Source organism: Armigeres subalbatus, chromosome 3 (assembly GCF_024139115.2).
Source record: "Armigeres subalbatus isolate Guangzhou_Male chromosome 3, GZ_Asu_2, whole genome shotgun sequence".
Taxonomy (NCBI): Eukaryota; Metazoa; Arthropoda; class Insecta; order Diptera; family Culicidae; genus Armigeres; species Armigeres subalbatus.
The window spans coordinates 220,573,945-220,586,944 of record NC_085141.1 but is presented as its reverse complement, the minus strand read 5'-3'; the positions used below and the strand labels follow the sequence as shown (position 1 = coordinate 220,586,944).

Here is a 13,000-nt window from a genome sequence, read left to right as displayed (position 1 = left end):
ACTGAAATTCCCTTCGGGAATTCGAATGAATTTCCCTTCGGAAATTTAAATGAATTTCCTTTCGGAAATTCGAATGAATTTCCCTTTGGAAATTCGAATGAATTTCCCTTCGGACATTCGAATGAATTTCCCTTCGGCATTCCAATGAATTTTTCTTCGGAAATTCGAATGAAATTTCCTTCGGAAATTGGAATGAATTTCCCTTCGAAAATTCGAATGAATTTCCCTTCGGAAATTTAAATGAATTTCCTTTCGGAAATTAGAATGAATTTCCCTTTGGAAATTCGAATGTATTTCCCTTCGGAAATTCGGATGAATTTCCCTTAGGAAATTCGGATCAATTTCCCTTCGGAAATTCGGTTAAATTTCCCTTCGGAAATTCGGTTGAATTTCCCTTCGGAAATTCGGTTGAATTTCCCTTCGGAAATTCGGTTGAATTTCCCTTCGGAAATTCGGTTGAATTTCCCTTCGGAAATTCGGTTGAATTTCCCTTCGGAAATTCGGTTGAATTTCCCTTCGGAAATTCGGTTGAATTTCCCTTCGGAAATTCGGTTGAATTTCCCTTCAGAAATTCGGTTGAATTTCCCTTCGGAAGTTCGGATGAATTTTCCTTCGGAAATTCGAATGAATTTCCCTTCGGACATTCGAATGAATTTCCCTTCGGCATTCCAATGAATTTTTCTTCGGAAATTCGAATGAAATTTCCTTCGGAAATTGGAATGAATTTCCCTTCGAAAATTCGAATGAATTTCCCTTCGGAAATTTAAATGAATTTCCTTTCGGAAATTAGAATGAATTTCCCTTTGGAAATTCGAATGTATTTCCCTTCGGAAATTCGGATGAATTTCCCTTAGGAAATTCGGATCAATTTCCCTTCGGAAATTCGGTTAAATTTCCCTTCGGAAATTCGGTTGAATTTCCCTTCGGAAATTCGGTTGAATTTCCCTTCGGAAATTCGGTTGAATTTCCCTTTGGAAATTCGGTTGAATTTCCCTTCGGAAATTCGGTTGAATTTCCTTCGGAAATTCGGTTGAATTTCCTTCGAAATTCGGTTGAATTTCCTTCGAAATTCGTTTGAATTTCCTTCGGAAATTCGGTTGAATTTCCTTCAAAATTCGGTTGAATTTCCTTCGAAATTCGGTTGAATTTCCTTCAGAAATTCGGTTGAATTTCCTTCGAAGTTCGGATGAATTTTCCTTCGAAATTCGGATGAATTTCCTTCGAAATTCGAATGAATTTCCTTCGAAATTGAATGAATTTCCTTCGAAATTGAATGAATTTCCTTTGAAATTGAATGAATTTCCTTCGAAATTGAATGAATTTCCTTCGAAATTCGAATGAATTTCCTTCGAAATTGAATTAATTTCCTTCGGAAATTGAATGAATTTCCTTCGAAATTGAATGAATTTCCTTCGAAATTCGAATGAATTTCCCTTCGGAAATTCGAATGAATTTCCCCTCGGAAATTCGAATGAATTTCCCCTCGGAAATTCGAATGAATTTCCCTTCGGAAATTCGAATGAATTTCCTTTCGGAAATTCGAATGAATTTCCCTTCGGAAAGTCGAATGAATTTCCCTTGGGAAATTCGAATGAATTTCCTTTGGGAAATTTGAATGAATTTCCCTTCGGAAATTCGAATGAATTTCCCTTCGCAAAGTCGAATGAATTTCCCTTCGGAAATTGAATGAATTTCCTTCGGAAATTGAATGAATTTCCTACGGAAATTGAATGAATTTCCCTTCGAAAAGTCTAACGAATTTCCCTTCGGAAATTCGAATGAATTTCCCTTCGGAAATTCGAAGGAATTTCCCTTCTTAAATTCGAATGAATTTCCTTCGAAATTGAATGAATTTCCTTCGAAATTCGAATGAATTTCCTTCGAAATTCGAATGAATTTCCTTCGAAATTGAATGAATTTCCTTCGGAAATTGAATGAATTTCCTTCGGAAATTCGAATGAATTTCCCTCGAATTCGAATGAATTTCCTCGAAATTCGAATGAATTTCCTTCGAAATTGAATGAATTTCCTTTCGGAAATTCGAATGAATTTCCTTCGGAAAGTCGAATGAATTTCCTTGGGAAATTTGAATGAATTTCCTTTGGGAAATTTGAATGAATTTCCTTCGAAATTCGAATGAATTTCCTTCGAAATTGAATGAATTTCCTTCGAAATTGAATGAATTTCCTTCGAAATTCGAATGAATTTCCTTCGAAATTCGAATGAATTTCCTTCGAAATTCGAATGAATTTCCTTCGAAATTGAATGAATTTCCTTCGAAATTCGAATGAATTTCCTTCGAAATTGAATGAATTTCCTACGGAAATTGAATGAATTTCCTTCGAAATTCTAACGAATTTCCTTCGGAAATTCGAATGAATTTCCTCTCGAAAGTCGAATGAATTTCGTTCGAAATTCGAATGAATTTCGTTCGAAATTCGAATGAATTTCTTTCAAAATTCGAATGAATTTCCTTCGAAATTCGAATGAATTTCCTTCGAAATTGAATGAATTTCCTTCGAAATTGAATGAATTTCCTTCGAAATTGAATGAATTTCCTTCGAAATTCGAATGAATTTCCTTTGAAATTGAATGAATTTCCTTTCGAATTGAATGAATTTCCTTTCGAAATTCGAATGAATTTCCTTCGAAATTCGAATGAATTTCCTTCGGAAATTCGAATGAATTTTTCTTCGAAATTGAATGAATTTCCCTTCGAAATTCAAATGAATTTCCTTCGAAATTCGAATGAATTTCCTTCGAAATTGAATGAATTTCCTTCGAAATTGAATGAATTTCCTTCGAAATTGAATGAATTTCCTTCGAAATTCGAATGAATTTCCTTCGGAAATTCGAATGAATTTCCTTCGGCAATTCGAATGAATTTCCATTCGGAAATTCGAATGAATTTCCTTCGGAAATTGAATGAATTTCCTTCGAAATTGAATGAATTTCCTTCGGAAATTCGAATGAATTTCCTTCGGCAATTCGAATGAATTTCCATTCGAAATTCGAATGAATTTCCTTCGAAATTGAATGAATTTCCTTCGAAATTGAATGAATTTCCCTTCGGAAATTCGAATGAATTTCCCTTCGGAAATTCGAATGAATTTCCCTTCGGAAATTCAGACTTATTCATCTTAAGAAATTTGGCTAAATTTCCTTCCGGAAACTCGGATGACTTTTCCCTTAGAAATGCGAATGAATTTCCCTCCGGAAACTCGCTTGAATTTTCATTCAGATATAAAGATGAATTCCCCTCCGGAAATACGGATGAATTTTCCTTCGGCAATTAGGATGAATTTTCCTTCGGCAATAACGATGAATTTCCCTTCGGAAATTCGCATGAATTTACATTCGGAAATTCGCATGTACATATTTCCTTCCTGAAATTTGAATGAATTTCATTTTAGAAATTCGGATGAATTTCCCTTCAGAAAATCAGATAAACGAATGGATTTTCCTTCGGAAACTCGCATGAATTTTCATTCGGAAATTTAGATGAATTTCTCTTCGAAAATTCGTATGAATTTTTCTTTTGATTAATTCGGATTAATTTTCCATCGAAAGTTCGGATTTCATTCAGTTTCTCGGGAATTCAGATGAACTTTTTTAACGAATTTGGACGTTTTCCCCCCTCGGAAATTCGAAGGAATTTCCATTCGGTAATCCGAATAAAGTTTCCTTCTGAATATTGGTAACTCCTCCTATAATCGGAGAATTTTTGCATTGGATATTCAGAAGCATTTCCCTTCGAAAATTCAAAAGCATTTTTCACCAGAAATTCGAAATTATTTATAGTTGTTAATCAGCCCAAATAGTCAGGAACTACCATTTGGCTGGCTAATGTCGGAAGAAATCCTCTCAAGCAATTTAGAGGAATTTCTTTCAGAGAAATGTTACTCCGGAAACTGAGAGAAATTTCCTTTTCCGAAATTGAGAAGAAATTCTAAGAAATTTGAGATGATATTCTGATTGGGAAGAATATTCACTGAAAATTTGAAAATTCAAAAATATGGATTGCGAGAAATTTGAAATATTTTTTCTATGGAAATTCGAAAACATATTCCCTTGAAACTATATTCATTCTCCAAATGCTGTAGGAACCATTCAATATAGCCATTTGAAGTTGGAGCTTCAACGCGTAAGATAATAATTGTGGAAATTTATGATCGTTCGCAAATCAAGTATGTCGTTCTTATTATACTAACAGTCTGTATCCGGACAAAAACTTGCCATGGAAATCCTCGTTTCAGCAGTAAGTTTGAACCAACAGCAATAAAATCAAGCCCTCGTTTTCCGTCTTGATAGATGAGAAGAATGTCCAGCTTTCTTTCCCTGAAATGGTAATAAAAATAAATTGACATTCACTCTTTTCATTCATTCTGTCCTTTCGAATTTCAATTTGTGAAATTTTTTATCACGCTTTCATAACAAATAATAAAAGATTCAATTCAAATAAGCTTACTAAATTTTCATTTGATAATATAGTTTTAATTGATCACGGCGTATCGTATGTGCCCAACAGATAGGTGGGTTTTTATTTTTTTTAATTTGGATAATATTGAATATACATACAAGTTAATAAAGGATAAGTGCTAGATCAACTCTGTCCCAAGAAACTTGGCTGGTAATCATGACACGCAGAGCAGGATTGAATCGTTTTAAATGGATGTCTTATTTGTCTATTTCTTTTGCTCATTGAAAACTCTGGTCGTTGTGAGCCGGAAGGCAAAATTCGAACAACATCTAATCGCTAGGAATCGAAATTTTGATCAGCGTAGTTCCCATTTCCGGGGGGTTTTCTACCAAGTAAAAACAGCACAGCATTGGAGCTTTTCCGTAGAATTCATCATACGGATTGCGCGTCCGTAGATAACAACAATCATTAGAGCTGCAATTTCCTCCTACAATTCAATTAGTCGAACGCGATGGCCCAAGGGAAAAACACTCCACGCACCGGAATTCTTTCGAGTGCATCGTCCTCTCAGGTCCCAGAGAAAAACGGCTCCTGTTGCTACAGCCAGCACCCGGCAGCCAGTGGGCAGATCAGTTGCCGGTGCTGTGTCTTGACGTTTTACTTGAGGTGATTTACAATGTCCACTGGCTGTGTGTCTTTTGGATCAACGTCGCAGTGCTTCGTCGAGGGTCTCTCAGGATGCATTAACGAAATTTCTTGTGTTAGAAAATATTACCATGATTGTGGCGTAACGAGTTATTAATTATATTTTTTTGTTTTTCTCTTTTTCAGGAAACGAAAACTATCTTGTGACAGGTGTTTGATGTTCTATGTGTCAAGGAAAAGAGAGTAAGAAATTAGTGAACGCAGGATAGTGTGGTAAAATATCTTAGAGAGAAAACCAGATGTTGTGAATTAACCGAAACGGGAATAGAAAACTCATGTTTTGAGAAGTCTATGAAATCTGAGTGAAAAAAGTTACTTAAAAAGTGAAGTGAAGCGGAAAACTTCTATTCTATGTGTACACCGTAGCATGGCAGATGATAATGGCCGACTTTATTGATTTAAGGTAAGTCGTTTTTCGTGATTGTTATATAAGGTATTTCGAAATAAATATGTAGACAATACTTCAATGTTCAATGCTAATAACAATAAAATAAATGATCAATCATCAATTTTTCAACGTTCCTGCATTTCGCGCAAAGTTCATCGACAGCCGCGGCATTGCTATTCCTGTTCCACGTTTTGCGGTCACTTTCATTACATTCATTTTCCTTTCCCTTGCCTTTTTTTTTTGCTCTCTCTTGATCCGGGAGCATCGCGCGATCATTGTCCGCTTGTTGGTTAGTTAGTTGGCAGTAGTGGGTACCGACCGGCGGATAACTGTTTCTGTTGTAGAAGCCCCCAAGGTGAACCAGTCGGCTAGAGCGGAGAGCAAAGCTGCAACAGCCAGCGCCGGTAAAAAAAGACACCTAAAAGACTCCCATTTGTGCGGACGCCCGCCTGCAGTTTCCTACGGGGTTAGACTTCTGTGCCATCGTCCATCGTCGTCGTCATCGGCATCGGCGTGTTTTCTATTTGACGCGCAATGATTGCATGGTTTTACTTTTCTTGCGGTACTGATTAATGGTTGAACTTATGCCTTTAGGTTGGTTAGGGTAGAGGAAAAAGATAGTGAATTTATCTTATGAAATGGAAAGGGTTTTAACAAGAGGCTCAACGATTATGGTTTGACGTGACTTTCGACCCATCAATTGAGGGTCATCCTTTCACAATCATACCGTGTCCATAATAATACTTCAATTGTTTAAAATGCAAATAACTTATTTGCTATAACATCATTTGCACACAGCATATTAATATGAACAAAAATGTTAAGTGGGAAGAAGATATTTTTTTGCACAAATGCGAGAATAAAAATTCGACTGCTTCGAAATACTTGTTGAACACGTCCAACTAAATTGCGAATTAACTGCGAGGATACTTTAAATTTTATAAATTTAGATTTTAGGATTTTTTTTCGGAAAATCAATTAGAGATTGCTTCGTAAATTCTTTTGAGAATTCCTTCGAAAATTCTTCAGGAATGTATAACAAAAATACAAAATTACTAAGGATTTTTCAAATGAATTCTTGATGAAACTTCCGCAGGAATTTCTGGATAAATTATCGAAGGTGTTTTTGGAGATTTTTCCAAAGGATACGTAAGAATTATTTGCGTAATTTTCTAAAGTATTACTGAAGGAATTGCCAGGATGAGTCCACGAAAGGATTCCTGAAGGAATTTCAAAAGGATTTCAGGAGAAATTTCTAAGTTTCTAAATTTCCCGAAGGGATTCTTAGAAGATATTCTAAAGCTATTCTCAAAGAATTTCCAAAAGGAACCCCAAAATAAATTTCCGAATAAATTTCTGAATTGATTCCCGAGGGAATTCCATAAGCAATTTCTATGGAAAATTTTGGGAATTTTTGGACAAGTTGCACAATACATTCTCCAGGAATGTCCGAAGGAGTAACTGGAGGAATTTCCAAACAAATACCAGGAACAATTTCCATTAGGAATTCCAGAAATGATTTCCGAAGGAATCTCTAAAGGAGTTTTCCTAAAAATATCCGGAAGAACTCTTTGTGGTGTTGTTAAAAGATTCTTTTGTAATTCCTTAGATTTTTTAAAAGAATTCATTCGGAATTTTATTCAGGAAAACTTTTTTTCCAAAGAAATTTCCGCATGAATTACTTAAAAAATTCCAATGAATTTCAAAAGAATCTCTGGAGCATTTTTCGAAGATATCTCCAGTAGAAGCATAAGTATTAGAACGCTAGTGAAGCTGTAGCCATTAAAATTATTCTGCCAGAATATGCTTTAATAAGCTTAACTTGGTCGTTTGTTGTCCATCGTGTTGTAGTGCATGCTTGCTTTCATCACCCAATTCGGGGTTTGACACTTATAGTACCGGTGCATTGGCTGCTAGGTCCAAGCAAATTAGATGTTGGTCACGCGAACAGGAGCTACATTTGTAATCTTATACTTTTGCATCTATTTACTTAATTTCCAAACGCATTTGTAAAGGAATTTTCAAAGGAACTCCTGAAGGAGTTTCCAAAGGAATTTTTAAACACATTTTCGAGGAAATTACTAAAGGAATTTCTTAAGGAATTGGTAGAGGAATTTACTAACATTTTTTTCGGAACAATTCCTTAAGAAGCTAAAGTTTCTCGAAAGAAGTTACCAAATTAAAATCAAAAGGAATACCTTAGGAGATTTCCGAAAGAATTCTTAAATGAATTTCTGAAAAAAAAATCTCGATGAAATTAAAAAAAAATCTGAGGAAATCTCCAATGTATTTTACGGAGGTATTTCCGATAGATTTCCGATAGAATGTATGGAGAAGCTAAAAAAGGGATTTCTGAAGAAATTTCCAAAGAAATTCGTAAAAAATTGCCGAAAAAACCTCTCAAGGAATTTCCGGAAAAATGGGTTTGTAGAAGAATTTCCGAATGAAACCCTTTGAGGAAGTTCCTAAAGAATACCTGAGAGAAATTCCGAAGCTATTTTTTGAAATCCCTTTTTGAAGAAGTGTGTGCATTCATTTTATGCGGATTTTCCGAAAGAATCACTAGAGAAATTTTTGAATGAATGGTTGGAGCATCTTCTGAATGACACTGAAAAAAAATGGTGGAATGTCCTAAAAAAATGAAGTTATTTACGAGAAAAAATGTCGGGAAGGAAATTCACAAAGAATTCCAGGGATCGGAGGAAACATTTAGAATAATTCGTAGAGACTTTTCCAATGAATTACTAAACAATTTCTAAGCGATAAAATACAATTTATATTTCGTAACGGGTATTTGCAACTGCATCAAAATGTTTTAAACGATTAATCTGTCAACTGATTCACGCCACCAATATTGATTTTACAACTGTCGTCAAATTATCAACAAACCGATTACGCCAAAATTACTGGTGCCCCATCATTACCAGGACTCTGGCTCCGTCAGCATTGTCGGCCTCTTGGGGCAATGACGATGGAACTGAATAGTTGTTTGAGATTCTGAGCCCACTAATATTTTACTATGAAAATCGTTTTTTACAATATTTACTTAGTTGAATTGATTGTTTAGCTGCAAAAGTCTATAACGAGTGCTGAAAAAATCGAGTTTTGCAACGAGTTGCACACGCTATTTTTTGCAATGACGAAAAATAGGCTTCAATATGATAAATCCGTACCAAAATGGTACAATTTAGATGATCAATCTTGCCAAAATATCATGGTGCTGCAGGAAACAAACATATTGCATGTTATCGTGCCACATTGTATACTGGATAGACGATGAAGTGATAGAAAAACCTGCCTTTGAAGAATTCGATGTCATGCCCATCAAATTATTTAATTTATTATGTGACAAGGAGAATACACTATTTGAACACTCACCCAAGCTAATTGAGCAAAATGTGGTCATGTAACTACTGTTCTAATGATGGTTTTTTATTAAAGCACCCAAATGAGTGCTATAATGGATTTTATGCAACCCATTTGAGTTGCATAATGTTCATTAAAGCACCCATTTCATTGGTATGGAAAAGTAGGCCATTTCATCACTCAAATGTCAACTGTAAACCAGGTATTATGATCAGGAATTGCAAAAAATAACATTATGATGATGATGATGATGATTAATTAATTAGTTAAACTTTTTATTATTCGATATACATTTCTTGCGCTTAGTAACATAGTGCGTAACTGAATATGTGGACTTCTTTTCGTCGATATTTTCTTTCTATCATTGTAGCGAATTTGCGACAGCTAATAATTTAATTGTTTGGTGTGATAAAGGATGATTGCAACTTGCATCAGAAGCAACAATAACGGTTGTAGCTATTGAAACAGTTGAGGTTTAACCGAAATATAAAATCGATGTAGGAAAATCTATCAAAACATTTGCGCCCTTTATGATTCTAAGAGCATGTTTTTTTTATATTTCAAATTAAATATATTCCACAACATTACGATACGCATGGTCTCCTTAAAATATGCTCGTCTCCAGTGCTTCCTCCTTGACCCGACAGCGCTAGCTCCCTTTAGTAGCAGATGACAGCATTCCATTAATGACAACCCACATAAATCAAAACGATAGCCGAACCATTTTTGGAATGGTTTACGTTCCACGCTGTACCATAGTAATAATAATAGTACCGAACCACAATTGTACTGTAGTCTGATGACGTTTTGCTCATAGTGAAGACGGTTTTTGTAGACCGGACTGTATGAGCAACGGGTTGTTAAGAATGTTGACCATACGAAAAAAAGGTTTTCTTCATACATTTTCTGGAGGAAAGATTTTATCAATATTATATAGATTACGGTTCAAAGACCGTAAACCTCATTGTTTAAGGTTAAGGCAATTGTATTACCAAAATTATGTATTGTTCAAGGAACTTAGTGTTAATGGCTAACGATATCAACTATGCCCATGTTATATTTGTAACTGTACGAAGAACTGTAAATGATTATGCGGGAAGCCTCCCTGAATCCAAAACTAAATTCGCTCACGTTTGCGAGGGCATACCACTCAATGTGGAAGAAGTAATTTATATTATTCCACGCATGTTACGACGCAGCAAAGCTGAAATAAAAAGATGACAATTGTGCGTGGCTTCCATTTTGAGGTGTGTGCCCTAGAAAACGAAAGTAGATTTCAGTTTGGATCGCGGGAGGCTTGTCCTTAAACAAAATGAAAGAGAAATTAAGATGCATGCATTTACCTACTGAAAGTCGATGAATTTTCTAACACCTTCCAAAAATTCACAGAGTTTTTACGCATTTTTTTAAATTAACAAAATTTTGCTCCTAAAATTTTAGTTCTGGGGAGATTTTAACCCAAAACCACCTACTGCAGGTATGCTTATGCCAATTTCCGTGAAAACGGTTCCTGAAATATGATGATATGATAATGCGATAATGGGTATCTTACATCATGAACTTGATTATAGAAATGTATTTACAGGATGATGATGTCTACCGCCGTCCTAATAGCAGGTTCCCGGGGCTGAAATCAGTTTTCAATTTAGAATCTATTTTTTGATGACGGTAAGACTCACTAGCCAATTTATAACAGGGTTCGGGTGTTTTGCGAAAGTGACATTGGTTCAAAATCTATTGCTAAATGTTTTCACGGAAATGGTCATACCTCACGGTATTTTTAACGGTTTCCTGATCTGCAGCCAGCATTGGTCGGCAAATTAGTTCTAGTTCCTGGGAACATGATGAAAGTGATTGTCACATTACAAGCAGAAAACAGAGTGGCAACTGAACCGGGAAAACCGGGAGCACCAGGAATTAACCGGGAATTTGTTTGAACCGTGATAAACTGGGAATTCCGTTGAAAATAAAATTTTTGATCATATTCAAAATGTTCAGCATGCCAATTTGAATATTTCCGTAAATTGGAGCTTTTTGATAGTTTTTGAAGATTCTTGATTGTTCATAATAATCCAGAGTCAAAGCTCTGGGGAGAATATTGGCCCAAAACACGTAGCGTATGCTGAAAATTAAAATAATTTTGATTCAGCCATATGCAGCAGAGATTGCAAATTACGGATACCTGATTATAACAAAACAAATGCTATATAGGATAATTCTTTTATATATTTTCTTTTATATATTCTAGCCAGTATTATGTATTTGGTATTCATCAATGGAAGTTATCTTAGCTATCTTTTCTCCGAAGTAACTAAATTGCTTTACCCAAACGTAAAAAGATTGCAGCTACTTATATGAAGTCAAGTGTTCATTTTTGGCCAAACAAAATTCAGTATCTAGTTGTGGGCCACTTATCATAGCCCTTGAGTTCATGAAGAAACAAAGTTTATTTGTTTTAGAAGCCTACAGTGATATTAAAAAATAATGGCAAAATGAAAAAAATGTTCTTGCATGTGAAATAGCTGATTCTCATACCAGCGCACTGCAAATGCACGGAACGATCACAACTATTATCAGCCTAACCGTTCATGGGTAGATGTTAGGCGGAATAGCATTTCAATTTCGTTTTGTGTTCTTCAATGGCCCTCTGTTTACTTCTATTAGGTATAGAATAATATTGCTTCAAGGATGTCTCTGGATTGATCAAAACAGCAATATTTTGAATTGCCCGACGTTTCGGCAGGATGCCATTCTGCCTTTTTAAAGGGAATTTTTGGCTGTCCTTTTCAGTTTTGGTCAAATTGTTTAGTTATGTTTTTATATTTGGGTCTTTATATTCGTTCTTTACAAGGGTAAACTTAGCATTTTTTAAACGAAGGAGTAATCATTTCAAACAAATTCAAAGGTGGACATCAGGGACTTTGAAAAAAAAAACTGCTATTGTACAAGACTTGCCGTTCACTAATAGCTGTCTAGTCCTAAACCATATTTTCATGGAACACAGCTTTTCAGTATGTATATATTCAAAATCATTTTATTACTTTAAACTAGCAGCTGTGACGGCAGGCTACCAAATGTAATGTAAGCACAAGTGGAGGAATGTATACACGACACGGTGGGTTTTTTTTACACGGATTTCGTGGAACGAGCTGGGGAATAATTTTGTATTAAACATTGCTCATATTGTCTTGATCCTTCCAGATTTTTGGAACTCTGGAATTTAATCTGAAACGAAGAGCTATTTGATTCACAAGGCATAATTAGAATGTTTTATATACGCAATCATGTAAATATAAAGATTGATCTTTTATGGTAGCTTTGTTCCTGACAGATTTTTCCACTGTGATGGATTTGTTGAATAAATCCTAACATGTACCTAACATGGATCATTTCCTATATCGATACACCTCAGTCGGGAAAATTTCAAAATTTGAATCGGGAAAACCGGGAATTTGAAAACGTAAATTGAGTGGCCACTAGGAAAAAAAAATGCATTTTTAACATCATGCCGTTGGAAAACCCGGGACATCTCCGATGTCCATGGACCAGAAGATTTTCAGAAGATTTTCAATTTTATCAAAATCGGACTATCTTAAGCCAAGGGATGCTGATTTGAATTTTGACAAAATTTTGCCTATCTCAACCTGTTTGTGTAACCTTTCTATGGTCGCCAACTACTTCTGAACCCCTCACCTGCTTTCAACAAAATTGGGTACCGTAATCTGGAATACATTGATAATTTTTTTTATTGATTTGTAAACATTCCCTCCGTAAGTGGAATCATGATATTAATAATATTTTTAAAACGATTACTGCTTAAGGTACTGCTACAAGTAGTACGTATAAGGCTCTTGTTCTTCATTATTTAATAGTTTTAAACCTTTTTGATTTTATAACTCGGGGTAACTTTGATCATCAAACGTTTCAATCATCTTCTTCCTTTTTTTAATTTTTTTTTATATATAAAACAAAGTTGGCATTTGTACGACCGCGCATTACTCAAGAATAAACAACCCAATTTTTGCTAATTTATATCCCTTTTCTTCTTTTATTTACGAGGAAAAATGTTAAGATGAAATGAAATACTTCAAAGATCAATGTCCAATCTTTTCGTTGAAATG

General features: G+C 35.0%; 1 long non-coding RNA gene across 1 annotated transcript in view; it reads left to right on the top strand.

The window, feature by feature from the left end:
• The window catches only part of LOC134220039 (uncharacterized), a 299,360-nt gene that overhangs the window by 42,405 nt on the left and 243,955 nt on the right, over nucleotides 1–13,000 (top strand). The window contains exon 2 of the long non-coding RNA XR_009981750.1: nucleotides 5,252–5,528. This is a non-coding gene — a long non-coding RNA (uncharacterized LOC134220039). The remainder of the gene's footprint in view (nucleotides 1–5,251; nucleotides 5,529–13,000) is intronic.